The following is a 14,372-nucleotide window of genomic DNA, read 5'->3' as shown; positions in this document are numbered from 1 at the left end:
GCTTCCCCCCTTCCTATCCTGGCGCCGGCGACGCCGGTGACGTTGATGTCGGCTGGCTATGGGGGAGGCGGCCCGAGGCAGGTGGCCTCGGCCCCTTGTCCTCCGGCGGCGGCTACGGCGGCCATGTCTCTGGTGGCGCTGGGGGGTGGGGTCTAGGGCAGATGGCTCCGGTCCCCCCTTCTTCTTCGGTAGTCAGGATGGCCGCATCTCCTACGGCGCCGGTGCTACCCTCTGGTATGAGGGTTGGGGCGGGAGGTGATAGAGGCAAAGGTGTCCCGTCTTTCGATGAGATGATGGATTTCGCTTTGGTGGAAGTCGACTTTGACGATCCAACTACGAACGTGCGAGCACGTCGCGCCTTAGCAATCGCTAAACCAACTCCGAGAGGTTATTGACCACGCCGGAGCACGATCAACCTGACCACGAGGGTCTGTTTCCTGCGAGCAAACGAAGAACAAGCAAGAAACTGAGATTGCAATCTGGATATTGCGAATATAAGTCGAAAGCTTTATTGATCAAGGTGGGGTTCTGTGACGCCTTTGTCTGGTCGTTGAACACAAACGAAGTACGCAAAGTTACAGCTATGGCGAACTTTAATCTAAACAAAACCCAAGGGAAAAGCTACTAGATGGATCTACTTATATAGGAGCAAGGGGCGGCGGCCAAGGAGGTGGGAGGATGTCCTAAGGCAGCCTAAAACTAACCCTAGGTCGTACAAGGCCAATGGGCCCAAGTGGAGATGATGTAACACCTTTGGACTTGTAGTTTGACTCGGATTCTGCTGCAACATCAGATTGTTTCGTCCATAACTCAACGCTCCTGATGAATTTGAAGGTGAATCCAATTGGGTTAGAAAGTGCACGAAATCTAGTTTCCAAAAAAAAGAATCACCCAATTCAGAGTTCGTATGAAAAGGTTGTTTGCGTTTTGAGTCAGGTATGTCTGTGCAGTCCGAATCTGAATCCAGAACGTGAGAGACTTGGACTCTATCTTCTCCTGGGCCAAAAGTGACGTGAGAGAACTTTTTGAACAACATGTAAATATCTCTTTCTCCCTTATCTTCATATGTGAATTGTACAAATGTCCCATACACCTGCAATTGGACATGGCACAAAAGTTTGTGAAGTATTTTTGTTCTGGATGACATAAATAAATTATTGCATAGTTTGTATTAGAAATCACCTCACAAATATACATGTATGCAATATTTTTGGTCATATCCAAGGTAATCATGTCCTCATCATCCTCCCCTTCTTGAAAACAAAGCCGTCCTCGGCGTTGCTTAATCTGAAATGTGGCTAACAAAAGAGACAAGGTGTACATGTTGTATATGTATATGTCATCCATTTTTACTTCCCTTAATTTTTGCACATATGACACATGAATAGATGAGTAACTTGCATAGTTCATAAAATCTAAAGCCAAAATATTATCACAAGAAGTAAAAGCCATGAAAATATTGCAACTTAGTTTGCACATATAAGTGAAGCTCTTATTCATTTCAAAAGATTGACAATGTTCGTCATTAAACCATCCCAACATTGGTGAATAAACCTTACTTGCATCAAATTTACATGCTACAACATGCTTAAATAAGCAAACATGCAATAGGCCATTCGACACAGAATCATCACCAAGATTAGAGGTCATATCAAAATGATTAAACATTGGCACAATTATTTTAAAATGTATTTGATCCAAATCTAATTTATTTCCTGATTCACATGGTTCTTTGACATCAACAGTTAATTCAATGGGCGCATTCAAAATTGTTGGTATTTCAGTTGTTTGATCACATGATGCATTCATGATAGTAACATGATTCTCTAAACTAGGTGGCGTGCTCAAATCAACTGGTAACTCAACACATGATGTATTCAAGTTAACTAGGGATGCATCATTCTCATGTGAGGTTATATCATCAATACCTTTACTATTACCTTGCCGCAAAGACGTAGCTGATGTAGGTACGGATGTTGACAATGCACCATACTTTTGAGATGATGTGGCGCTCACAATCCAAGGTGGGGCTGCTCTAGTAGGTGCAACGGTGGAGGAAACAACAGGCGATGGTGAGCACGAACTGGAATAGTAGTTGTTGTAGTCACCCAATGCATCCTCCTGTATCTGTCTCTTAAAGGTACAAGCGCGAACATACATACCAGTAATGCAATGAGGAATATAGTGAAATCTTGCACGGATATCATGGTTCAAACCAGCAAAAAATCTATTCATTGTATCATCCTCAGATTCTTCTATGTCACAATGATGCATATAAGATTTGAACTCTTGGTAGTAAGCATGAACAGTGTTGTTGCCTTGTTTAAATTTTTCAAATTTGCGAAACAATTCACGGCGATAGTAAGGAGGGAAAAATTGTTTTCTCATTACATCTATCAAATCTTTCCAAGTTGTGGGTTGGTTATCAATGTTTTTCTTACAATGCACACTCCACCAAACAGAAGCAAAACCAGTAAATGCTCTAGTGGCAGCTCGTACTCACTCAAGTTTAGAAAAGTCATGGTGACTAAAAACTTGTTCTACTTCAAGCTCTCAAGCTAGATAAATAGCGGGATTAAATCTACCCTCAAATGATGGTAAAGAGCTAACCTGGCCATGTGCTTGTGTGTGTTGTCCCAACTTTCGTGATGATGAAGATGTGTCCGTCGTCCAAGAACTTTTATCTCCGGAACCTGTCATGATTAGTAGAAACAAGAAACAAAATTCGAGAATAATATTCCTATGAACTACTAGGATGTGGTTGTAAAGTGCTCACAGTAAAGCAAAATATCAATATCTTACAAGTCCTTACCATGCGGCAGGTGGTGACAGGCAACCAGCAGTGTCAATTAACTTCAAAGATTGTGTAAAGGGATTGCCAGGGGAACGTACGTATACACGATGTAGAAATATGTGGAGCTGGGTTGGCTATATATGGTAGCAAAAGATTAGCAATAATCAATTTAAAGATGCAATGTTGAATAAATGCTCAACGATGTTACTGTGCTGGTCCTAGGCTAGACCGAACTAGAGACGCGAGCCTAGAACACTAATGAGGTCACAATGTAGCACAACTAGCATCAATAAAGGATACGAAGTAGCTCTGGACAGGAAGATATAAGTGAATATCACAACGGCAGTAAAGATAATGATGAAAAAGAACTGCCAAGCAGAATATATAACAACTCTTTCTCCAACATTCATCTTGAAAAGTTTGCTACTAACTCAAACTTTCCAATGCAAAAAGAATCACTCAATTCCGAATTGATATGAGGAGTCAAAGAATTCTAAAACTGGAACAAACTGTATGAGCGAACTTCGGAGGGCAAAAAGACCTATTTAGAAGATGATTTTGAGAAGTCAAATATTGCACTAGCTTTTGCAACTATTCAGATGCGTCTAGTCGCTAGCTTTAATTTGAGTACTTGTGGAGGCAAAACGGACTTCGTATGAGGAAGTTATGCCTGTTTTACTGAGGAGTACACAAAACAGATTCCATTCCGAATTCAACTACGAGATTGAGTCTAGATAGATCCGATTTTTTTTCTCTTTTTTTCCTCAAACTTTTTTTTCTTTCTCTATTTTTTTCTCTATCTTTTTTTTAATTTTTTTTCTCTGTCTTTTTTTTCTCTCCCTCTTTCCAAAACAAACTAGATAAGATGCAAATTGGATCAAGCGAAGATGTGAACGATCTCAACTATGATTATGAAAAAGAACATAGGGTAGCACGTGGTGGAAATTGATGGATGAGTGGTGGACAACGGAAGGGATAACGATGCAGCGGCCGCGTGACTAATGTGAACAGAACTTGAAACTCTAAAGGAACTAGACACTAAGACAAGCAACTCGACACGATGATGCAGCCGATAATTCAATAATGCAAACAATGAAAAGAAAATAGCATAGGCTCGGACTGGCTTGGACAAAGGATGAATATATCTAACTTTTTTTTATGGTTTTTTCTTGGACAATAGGTAAGAAAATAAATCTAATATAGGGAAAACTGGAAATTCTCACCGAGCAACCTGAAAACTGATACCACTTGATAGAGGCAAAGGTGTCCCGTCTTTCGATGAGATGATGGATTTCGCTTTGGTGGAAGTCGACTTTGACGATCCCACTACGAACGTGCGAGGACGTCGCGCCTTAGCAATCGCTAAACTAACTCCGAGAGGTTATTGACCATGCCGGAGCATGATCAACCTGACCACGAGGGTCTGTTTCCTGCGAGCAAACGAAGAACAAGTAAGAAACTGAGATTGCAATCTGGATATTGCGAATATAAGTTGAAAGCTTTATTGATCAAGGTGGGGTTCTGTGACGCCTTTGTCTGGTCGTTGAACACAAACGAAGTACGCGAAGTTGCATCTATGGCGAACTTTAATCTAAACAAAACCCAAGGGAAAAGCTACTAGATGGATTTACTTATATAGGAGCAAGGGGTGGCGGCCAAGGAGGTGGGAGGACGTCCTAAGGCAGCCTAAAACTAACCCTAGGTCGTACAAGGCCAATGGGCCCAAGTGGAGGTGATGTAACACCTTTGGACTTGTAGTTTGACTCGGATTCTGCTGCAGTATCAGATTGTTTCGTCCATAACTCAACGCTCCGGATGAATTTGAAGGTGAATCCAACTGGGTTGAAAAGTGCACAAAATCTAGTTTCCAAAAAAAAAGAATCACCCAATTCGGAGTTCGTATGAAAAAGTTGTTTGCGTTTTGAGTCAGGTATGTCTGTGCAGTCCGAATCTGAATCCAGAACGTGAGAGACTTGGACTTTATCTTCTCTTGGGCCAAAAGTGACATGAGAGAACTTTTTGAACAGCATGTAAATATCTCTTTGTCCCTTATCTTCATATGTGGATTGTACAAATGTCCCATACACCTGCAATTGGACATGGCACAAAAGTTTGTGAAGTATTTTTGTTTTGGATGACATAAATAAATTATTACATAGTTTGTATTAGAAATCACCTCACAAATATACATGTATGCAATATTTTTGGTCATATCCAAGGTAATCATGTCCTCATCAGGAGGAGGGCTCGGGCAGGCGGCCCCCGCACTTCTCTCTCCTGACAAATCTGTGGTCCAGGGCCGCGGTTTGGGTAACTCGTCCGTGGGGCATGGGAGCCTACTGCCACCTCCTCCGGTAACTTTGGTTGACCCTTTACGGGATTCAACGCGAGGTTTTACTCGGGAGGAGGTCATTGCTTTTGGTGGGATCCCTGACCCGGTCTCTGCGGGGAGACGGATGAGTGCTCGCATCCAGGAGCACCCAGAGGTTGATGACATGCAACCGAGTTGCGCTATGAGGGCGGCCAAGCTTCGTGATGATGAGGTCACTATGGTATGTCCGTCAACATATCTAATTCCATTTTGCATTTTTCTAATGAGGAGATTATAAATAATGCAAACCAATTAGGAGTTTCGGTAGGGACTAACGATAGTGAAATTTCCAACTCGGTGAATGAGCTCTTAGATTTGGAAGCGGAGCATGCTTTAGAAACTATTCGAAATCTAGCAGCGGTAAAACCCATGAATGATGCTGAGATTGATGCGTTAGGGGTCAGAGTGCTCGATAATCTGTGTCCGGATCTTGCACCATCCAATCCTGAGTCTGAGGAAGAGGATGTAACCCTAGAGGATGCAGTAGTTAGACCCGCTGAGCCCGGTTATGAGGACCGGGTGGAAGATCATAGTAAACCCAAACGCAAGCGGAAGCGGAAGATTTATCCCGTTTCTGCGGTTCGTAGGAGTGCTAGGATTCGGACTACCAAAAAATTTCATGATGAATTATGAAAGGAATCTTTTGGAATAGCAGAGGTCTGAAAGACTTGGCTAAAATAAGGTTTCTTGCTGAGGCGTCTCTGGAGCATAAATTAGATTTCATTGCTCTCTCGGAAACTGGTAGAGATAATTTTGCGCCCAGTTTCTTAGCACTCTTTCGGGTGGTGTTGATTTTGATTGGCATTGCCTTCCTCCGCGAGGAAGATCGGGTGGGATCTTGCTTGGAGTGAGATGTGGATCGCTGGATGTCCGATCTGTAGTGATAGGTGACTTCGCGGTTAAGTTTCGAGTCAGGTCTAAAGCTGATGGTTTTAACTGGGCTCTGGTGGCGGTATATGGTGCCGCACAGCCTGAGCTTAAACCGGAGTTTTTGGCGGACCTTGTTTGAATTTGTGGATCCGAGCAGCTCCCAATTTTAGTTGGGGGTGATTTCAATATCATTAGGAGGAGAGAGGAAAAGAATAATGATAATTTTGACGGTAGATGGTCGTTTATGTTCAACACCATTATTGAAAGCTTGGATCTGAGAGAGATAAAGCTTTCCGGTAGAAAGTTTACCTGGGCTAATGCTATGCCAAACCCGACTTATGAGAAGCTTGATCGAGTTCTCGCGAGCGTTGAGTGGGAACAGAAGTTCCCTCTCGTAACGGTTCAGGCTCTCTCGCGCGGAATCTCTGATCACACACCTTTATTCACGGACTCAGGTGAGCCAAACCACGTGGGAAACAAAAACACCTTTTCTTTCGATATAGCATGGTTTGGACGGGAAGGATTCTTGGATCTGATTGCCAGGGAATGGGCTAAGGATGCAGGAGGTAGAACTTCTGTTGAGCATTGGCAGAATAAGATTAGGCATTTGAGAAGTTTCTTACGGGGCTGGGCTAGGCATCTTAGTGGAATTTATAAGGTTGAAAAGGAAAGGCTCCTTTCTCTTATTCAGACCCTAGACTTAAAGGCTGAATCCATGATTTTGCAAGCCACAGAGTTTCAGGTTAAACTAGATGCGGAGATGAGGTTGAAAGAACTTCTCCGTGAAGAAGAATTGAAGTGGGCATTGTAGGCTAAGGTCCGCAAAGTTGTCCAGGGGGACGCGAACACTCAATTCTTTCACTTGATTGCTAATGGTAAGCACAGAAAGAAGAGAATCTTTCAGCTTGAGCAAGATGAAGGAACTATTTTAGGACAGGACAACCTAAAATTATACATAACCGAGTATTATAAGCAGTTATTTGGACCTCCGGAGGATAGTTGCGTGTCCCTCGATGAGTCCATGCCTGAGGATGTGCCTCAACTAACTGCCACTGATAATGATATTTTGGTTGCCTCGTTCTCGGAGAAGGGGGTTTTTGATGCTATAGCACAGATGAAAAATAATAAGGCTCCCGGGCCTGATGGTTTCCCGGCAGAGTTTTACAAAAAGTGTTGGCATATTATCAAGGGGGATTTGCTACCAATGTTTCATGATCTTTTCTCTGGACAGCTTCAATTATTTCACTTAAATTTTGGAACAATAACACTGCTTCCTAAGAAAATGGATGCTATGAGAATAGAGCAGTTCAGGCCGATCTGCCTTCTCAATGTTAGTTTCAAAATTTTCACCAAGGTTGGGACAAATAGGCTCACACAGGTTGCGCATTCTGTGGTGCAGCATTCTCAAACTGCTTTCATGCCGGACAGGAACATCCTAGAAGGGGTGGTCGTCCTTCATGAAACACTCCATGAAATCCACTCAAAAAAATTAGATGGAGTTGTTTTTAAGGTGGATTTCGAGAAAGCATACGATAAAGTCAAATTGCCTTTCCTCCAATAGGCATTGTGTATGAAAGGTTTTGATGAAGCCTGGCGTTGCCAGGTTGAATCGTTTACGCAAAAAGGGAGTGTTGGAATTAAAGTGAATGACGATATCAGTCATTACTTCCAGACACATAAAGGCCTGAGGCAAGGGGATCCGATGTCCCCTATCATGTTTAACATTGTGGTTGATATGTTAGCAATTATGATAGGAAGGGCTAAGGAGGCTGGTCAAGTAGGTGGCTTGGTACCTCATCTTGTTGATGGAGGAGTGTCCATCCTTCAGTACGCTGATGATACAATCATCTTTATGGAGCATGACTTGGCCAAAGCGAGAAATATAAAGCTGGTGTTATGCCTTTTTGAACAATTCACCGGGTTAAAGATTAACTTTTACAAAAGCGAGTTGTTCTGCTTTGGTAGAGCCAATGACGAACAAGAGGCTTATAGGCAATTGTTTGGGTGCGATTTGGGGACTTTACCTTTCACTTACTTAGGTATACCAATCCACCACCGTAAGCTGACAAACAGAGAATGGAAGTGCATCGAGGACCGATTTGAAAAGAAACTGAGTTGCTCGAAGGGCAAGCTTATGTCATACGGAGGCCGATTAATCCTGATAAATTATGTTCTCACGAGTATGCCTATGTTTCTCTTATCGTTCTTCGAAGTCCCAGTTGGAGTCAGGAAAAGACTGAACTTTTATCGATCGCGATTCTTTTGGCAGGGTGATGAACTAAAAAGAAAATACCGTCTAGCTAAATGCGATATCATCTGTAGACCGAAAGACCAAGGGGGTCTTGGTATTGAGAATCTTGAAGTTAAGAACAGATGCCTTCTCAGTAAGTGGCTGTGGAAGTTATCAAGTGAGACTGATGCCACTTGGGCGCAAATCAACCGTAGCAAGTATCTTCAGACCAAAACTTTGTCTCAGGTGACAATAAGGCCGACTGACTCGCCTTTCTGGAAAGGGCTTATGAAAGTCAAACAATCCCTGTTTAATAGGACAAAGTTTACTATTGGTAACGGTGCTAGTACGCGATTCTGGGAGGATACTTGGCTCGGAGAGACACCCTTAGCTATTCAATACCCGTCTTTTATATCGTATTGTTCAACGACGGAGGTGTTTGTTGCAACGGTATTTCAATCTATCCCCCTTAATATTCAGTTCAGAAGGGCGCCAGCGGGCAGTCGTTGGGAAGAATGGCTCCGTCTAGTAAGTAGACTAATGGAGGTTCTGCTTTCTCAACAATCCGATGAATTATGCTGGAAGCTTACTAGGTCTGGAGTATTTACAGTTAAATCAATGTATATTGATGTTATCAATTCGAGCTTCATTCCTAGATCCAAACATGTTTGGGCGGTCAACGTTCCTTTGAAAATAAAAGTGTTTATGTGGTTTTTCCATAAACAAGTTATTTTAACCAAGGACAACTTGACAAAGCGTAATTGGACAGGCCCTACTAGGTGTAGTTTCTGTGATCGGGATGAGACGATCAAACACCTTTTTCTTGATTGCCCGCTAGCCAAAGTTCTATGGCAGACGGTCCATATTGCTTTTAATATTACTCCACTGAGTTCTGTCAACACGTTATTTGGGACGTGGGCCCGACTTAGCGAGACATATTCGCGTAGGAGTCTGCGCCTTGTTGTGGGCTATCTGGAATTGCAGAAATGATTTGGTTTTTAACTGGACAACACGCATTCATTTTTTGCAGGTTATTTTCCGAGCCACGGCGTTGATCCGTTCGTGGTCGCTACTCACTCCGACGGAGGCCAGGAAACATTTGGTTACTGGATCTATCCGCTGGGAGATGGTAGCTCGGGATATCTTCAACCGGTTTGGATGGCGGTCATGTAATAGTATAGACAATTAGTTTACCTACCTCTCTTTTTTGCCAGCCGGTTGTGGCGTCCTCTTTTTGGGTAGTTTGTATTCTAGCTTTTCTGGTTCTGCATGAGCTCCTTTTTTTGTATTTTGGAGACTTTTAGACCTTTAGACTTGTTTGGAACCTATTTATTTGTTTAATAAGAGGGCCGTATGCATCGTTCTGATGCAGAGGCAGGGGAATCCTTTTTGAAAAAAAGGAAAAAAAGAAAAAACAATTGCCATCCGAAGGGATACGACCAATATAGTAGGTGTACCTTCGGGAACGAAGCGTCCCTTCGTGGACTATATATTGTAACCACAATCATCAATGAGAAAAACGAATCCTGCTATATTACTCTGTCTCTTATGACGTTGTCGGCACTTTGCCCTGACCGAGAGCGATTAGGCCAGAGAGAAGAACGGCGGCGCTCATGCATGAAAACGAAGCGTGCGCGCAGACCTCGTCGACGCCTCGCGCGATCCCTGGCGATACTGGCGCTACGATATAGCAGCGTTATCAGCCATGGATGTGACCAGCACGTGGTGTGGAGATGGCCCTCCGGCGCAGGGCGCTCCCCGAGCCTCCGCAGCAGCGATTTCCGACGCGGTCCTGACTCCCTACGGCGCGGTGGAGAAGGCCGTCGGCCGCCAGCGCGGTCCCATGCCCGGGCGAGGCAACCCACGAAGCGCAATGCGTAGTGTACGGCACGGCCTGGTTCGTTGTACAGCGGTGGCGATGGCCTCTGTACCTCACCAAAATGAATGAATAAAAGGGGATATATCTAGATGTATTTCAAGTCTCATTTATTTTTATTCATTTTGATGACAAGTATTTTCGGATCGAGGAAGTATCAGCCAACAGAGAAGATAACGATGAACCTTATCTTTTTGTTTTTTCTTTATTGTTATTAAATCATTAGATTCTACTACTTACCAGATATGCTTTTGGTTAACATTATCTGCTAATTAAGTTTGACGATGCAGTCGTCCTCAGCGACGGCAGGACCCAAGGCGGCCAAATTCACTATTTTTGACTCTTTTTCGTTAGTTTAGCAGGATCTGACCGTATGTGTAAAAGTTTTTTGAATCTGACCCTTTTCCTACCGCCATCGTCTATGGCGTTAGGGTAACACACCCTACTGACAAGGCCTTTGGCGGTAAGACTTACCTGCATTGTTACCTTCGTTTTTTTACAAAAAGGACCCTACCGCCACAGTCTATGGCGGTAGGATGTGTTACCCTACCGCCATAGGCTATGGCGGTAGGGTCCTTTTTATAAAAAATAAATCTTTTATTTGCATGCGTGCCCTTTTTATAATTACGTGCATGCCGTTACTGCCAAAGACCATGGCGGTAGGGTCCTTTTCACACCGAACAGACGTGACAGCGTATGTAAGTCCTATCGCCAAAGGCCTTGGCGGTAGGGGGTGCTACCCTACTTTTCACACCGAACAGACGTGACAGCGTATGTAAGTCCTATTGCCAAAGGCCTTGGCGGTAGGGGGTGCTACCCTACCGCCAAGGACAATGGCGGTAGAAAAAGGGTCAAATCCGAAAAAAAAATCGCACATAGGGTCAAATCGTGCTTAAGTTAAGTAAAAGGGTCAAAACGGTGAATTTGGCCACCCAATGCACCTTTGGCATCGATGAAAGTCTGGCAGAAGCACATCGAGCATCCTCGATGATGATGACGGTGGATAATGCGGCCAGGCTCGAGCATCCTCGAAGATGAGGACGGTGGATAATGCGGCCACTCATTATCATGACCGTCCAGATTACCCACTTTGCCAAATTAGGGCATCCAACGCCGACCCTTATTTTGTTATTCAACACGGACCTTCATTGATCCGTCGATCAGTCTGGCGGAGAGGGGGGGGGGGTGTGCGGGCGTCTGGATCGCTGCCAAGGCTGTGTCTAACTAGCCTAGCCCACCCAAAAACTCTCTCCCGCGCCCACACGCTTTCCCACCTAATGGTGGTCAGGTCGGTGAGCGGACGTGTCCTCTCATTGGAGCCGGCATTTAAACGGCATGACGCACCCTCTCACTAGAGGCGACAAATCTAAGACTACTAATTCTGGACAGAGTTTTTTTTTCAAAAACAACTGTGGCCTCCATTGTTTGGGCATCTCAAGGCGGACCCGCAAACCGCCAGCATCCGTCCAAACCGCGCTGCCCGGACCACGGAAGCCATCCAACGTGGGCCTGTATCGGTCCGCGGGGTAGTCCAAACGCGATTTCTCCCGCAAACCGGAGACAAACATGAGGGAGGTTTGCAGGAGTCCGGACACGCGAAACGTAGGAATCTGACAGAGGTTACCCAGGTTCGGCCCCTCACATCGAGGTAAAAGCCTATATACTGCTTGATTATATTGCTAGACTTGTCGATTACAAGGGTGTGAATTCGCTAACCTAGCACTCGAGTGCAATTTAATATATCTCCCTCAGGGGCTCCACTTTGTATATAGGTGGAGGCCTTGAGGTTACAACAGAATCCAACTCGCATAATGACCCGCGACCTAGTCTAATTCCTATTTGTCTTGCTTTCCAAGTAAGGGTGATTCCTTTCAGGGCCGCTAGTAAACAAAAATCTTATGGATCTAAAAAAGACTTCTAGGTCTACGAGAAGTGCCGAAGTGGGTTGGGGTGTTGGGCCGCTAGACTGGGCTAACTAGCAACTCTTTAGTTTAGCGTGGGCTAACTAGCAACTCTTTAGTTAGCGTGGGCTGATTTGAACTAGGGGTCTCATGTCAAACTTTTGAAAATTAGCGAGCTAAAGGAGTTAGCTCATGAAACTCGTTTGCTCGCTCTTTAAACTCGTTAATCTTAATGAGCAAAAAACATTGTTCGGCTTCGTTAATTAACTAACAAGCATGAGCCCAAATGAGCCAAACTATCGAGTGCTCATTATGCTCGTGAGCTTCGAGCTTTTCATCCACCCAAGGGGAAGTTGTCATTTTTGTTGATCATTTACACAAAGGCTTCCGACCACCCGGTTCAAAAAAATCCGGGCCGTGCTTCATTTTTTCAACCTTGGACCCCAGGACATGGCCCCCAATTCCATCACCAACTTGTGTCAACTCCAAGTCCTCTTTGAAATTTACCTTCAAATGGAGCCAACAATCAGTCTCTCCCAAGAGTTTTTGTATATCAACCATCAGACAGAATTGAAGGACAGCCCCAACATAGAGCTTGGAGGAATCTCCATCTAGAAGAGGAAGAACAGTGCCTTCCCTGAGGCCAAGCTGGCGAGTCATCTCAAGGGCTGGGCCAAGACTTGGTTCTATTGTAAGAACACTGCCCCTCAAGGGTAGAACCCTCTACTGGGTTAAAGAATTGAAAGTCTTGATGCTGCAGTGGCTTCTCCGGGTTGGCTATCAGACGAGGAGCGGAAACAGATAGCTCCTCTTTACCCTAAGTTGAGAGCCTTGACGGCTAACAGCATCACGGGATCGATCTAACCCGGTGCTGGATAAGCTAGCGGATCTAGCCCCCTGGCCCGAGGGGCGCCTTGATGTGTAGCTACACAGGCGAGCTGGAGGATGCACAATGCTTCAACCGGGTCGATCTTCCTGAACAGGAGATCGCCAAAGCCACAAAGAAGCTGTTGGGCGACCCTAAGGAAAAATGTGGTCTGACCGGGTTGGCTCCACTTTGTTTTACCAATCATGTGCCCCCAGTAAGTGTACTTTGCTTTCGCTAAATTGGTTTACCCATGAATTTTTCTCTCTATGTACTGATGCGCCAGCTTACTGTCCTCACAGGCGAGCTCCAATTTCTGGAGAACGAGGGTTCGGAACCCTGCTCCTCCTTCACCTGAGCCCGCAAACGAGCCGATTGATGACGATGCATCCGCTGAAGATGAGTCTGAGGTAGAACTTGACTCACTTGGCTACCTTTTTATTGCACTTGCTGATGCCTCCTCTTCTCAGGATAAGACAGAAAATAGTCGAGCCGTCAATGTTGAGGTAATTTCTATCTCATAAAACTCTGAAACTATTATCCCGAAGAGAACTTGATGAGCTGTCAGAAAGGTACCCTTTTCTCATCTAGAAGCTCACTTAGACCCGCAATTTATTTTGAAGAAAACCCAACAAGCCGGCACCTCGAAGCGCAAGAACCGGAATAGCTCTGGGGAGTTGTCTACCGGCTTGTCTAATGAGCCGGTTCCTCGCAAGCAGCGAATTGAGGTGCCTCTTAGTCAAAGTTCTTCTCACCCACGAGCCGGCCTTATTAGACAACCACTTAATCCTTCCGACTCAAATTATTAGGAATCGCCACCCTCCTATGGAGAGTCAAGTGCTACCCAACTTCCAGTTTATACGCTCAAGCGCGGGTAAGTGTTCTTGAAGTTTTTCCTTTGTCATTGTAGTTAACCTTGGCTGAAGTTGTTTACTTTGGTGTCAGGGCCAAGGCTTTCGCCAAGAAGAAGGTTGGAGGGTCATCCACAGTACCTGCCCACTCTGGTGCCCAAGAGTCGCTGTTGGACAGCCCAGAAGATAAAACTAAGCGCGCTGGTGGAGACAACATGGTCTATGGAACTGAAACCATTCATGAGGTAGCGGTCGTTGACAAGCCGCCAGTGGTAGAAGAGTCGGCTAATGGAGGTGAGCATACCGATCCAGATGGGCCGGCTCATGATCTTCAGCCACCGAGTTCCGCTCGTGCCTCAAGTCCTAGACAAGAGGTGGAAGATTTCAATCTAATGGTGGTTGACACAAAAGTGATTATCACTGGGGAAGAACAAAGTACTCCGGAAGCCTCAGGCACTTTGGCCAATATTGTGGCCAAAGACGAGCCGGTCCCACTAGACAATGGGAAGACCAAGCTGAAGCTCCCCAACTTTGAAGACCTGAGTGTTGAGGAACTACACTAGGGGTACTTGACCCAGCTATCTGAGAGTCAGGATATTGAAGTTGGCATGATC

General features: G+C 44.8%; 1 pseudogene; it reads left to right on the top strand.

Moving 5' to 3' along the window:
* Positions 1–14,372, top strand: part of LOC119350839 — a 62,492-nt pseudogene that overhangs the window by 1,466 nt on the left and 46,654 nt on the right.

Source organism: Triticum dicoccoides, chromosome 1B (genome assembly GCF_002162155.2).
Source record: "Triticum dicoccoides isolate Atlit2015 ecotype Zavitan chromosome 1B, WEW_v2.0, whole genome shotgun sequence".
NCBI lineage: Eukaryota > Viridiplantae > Streptophyta > Magnoliopsida > Poales > Poaceae > Triticum > Triticum dicoccoides.
This window is presented reverse-complemented; position numbering and strand designations above follow the sequence as displayed.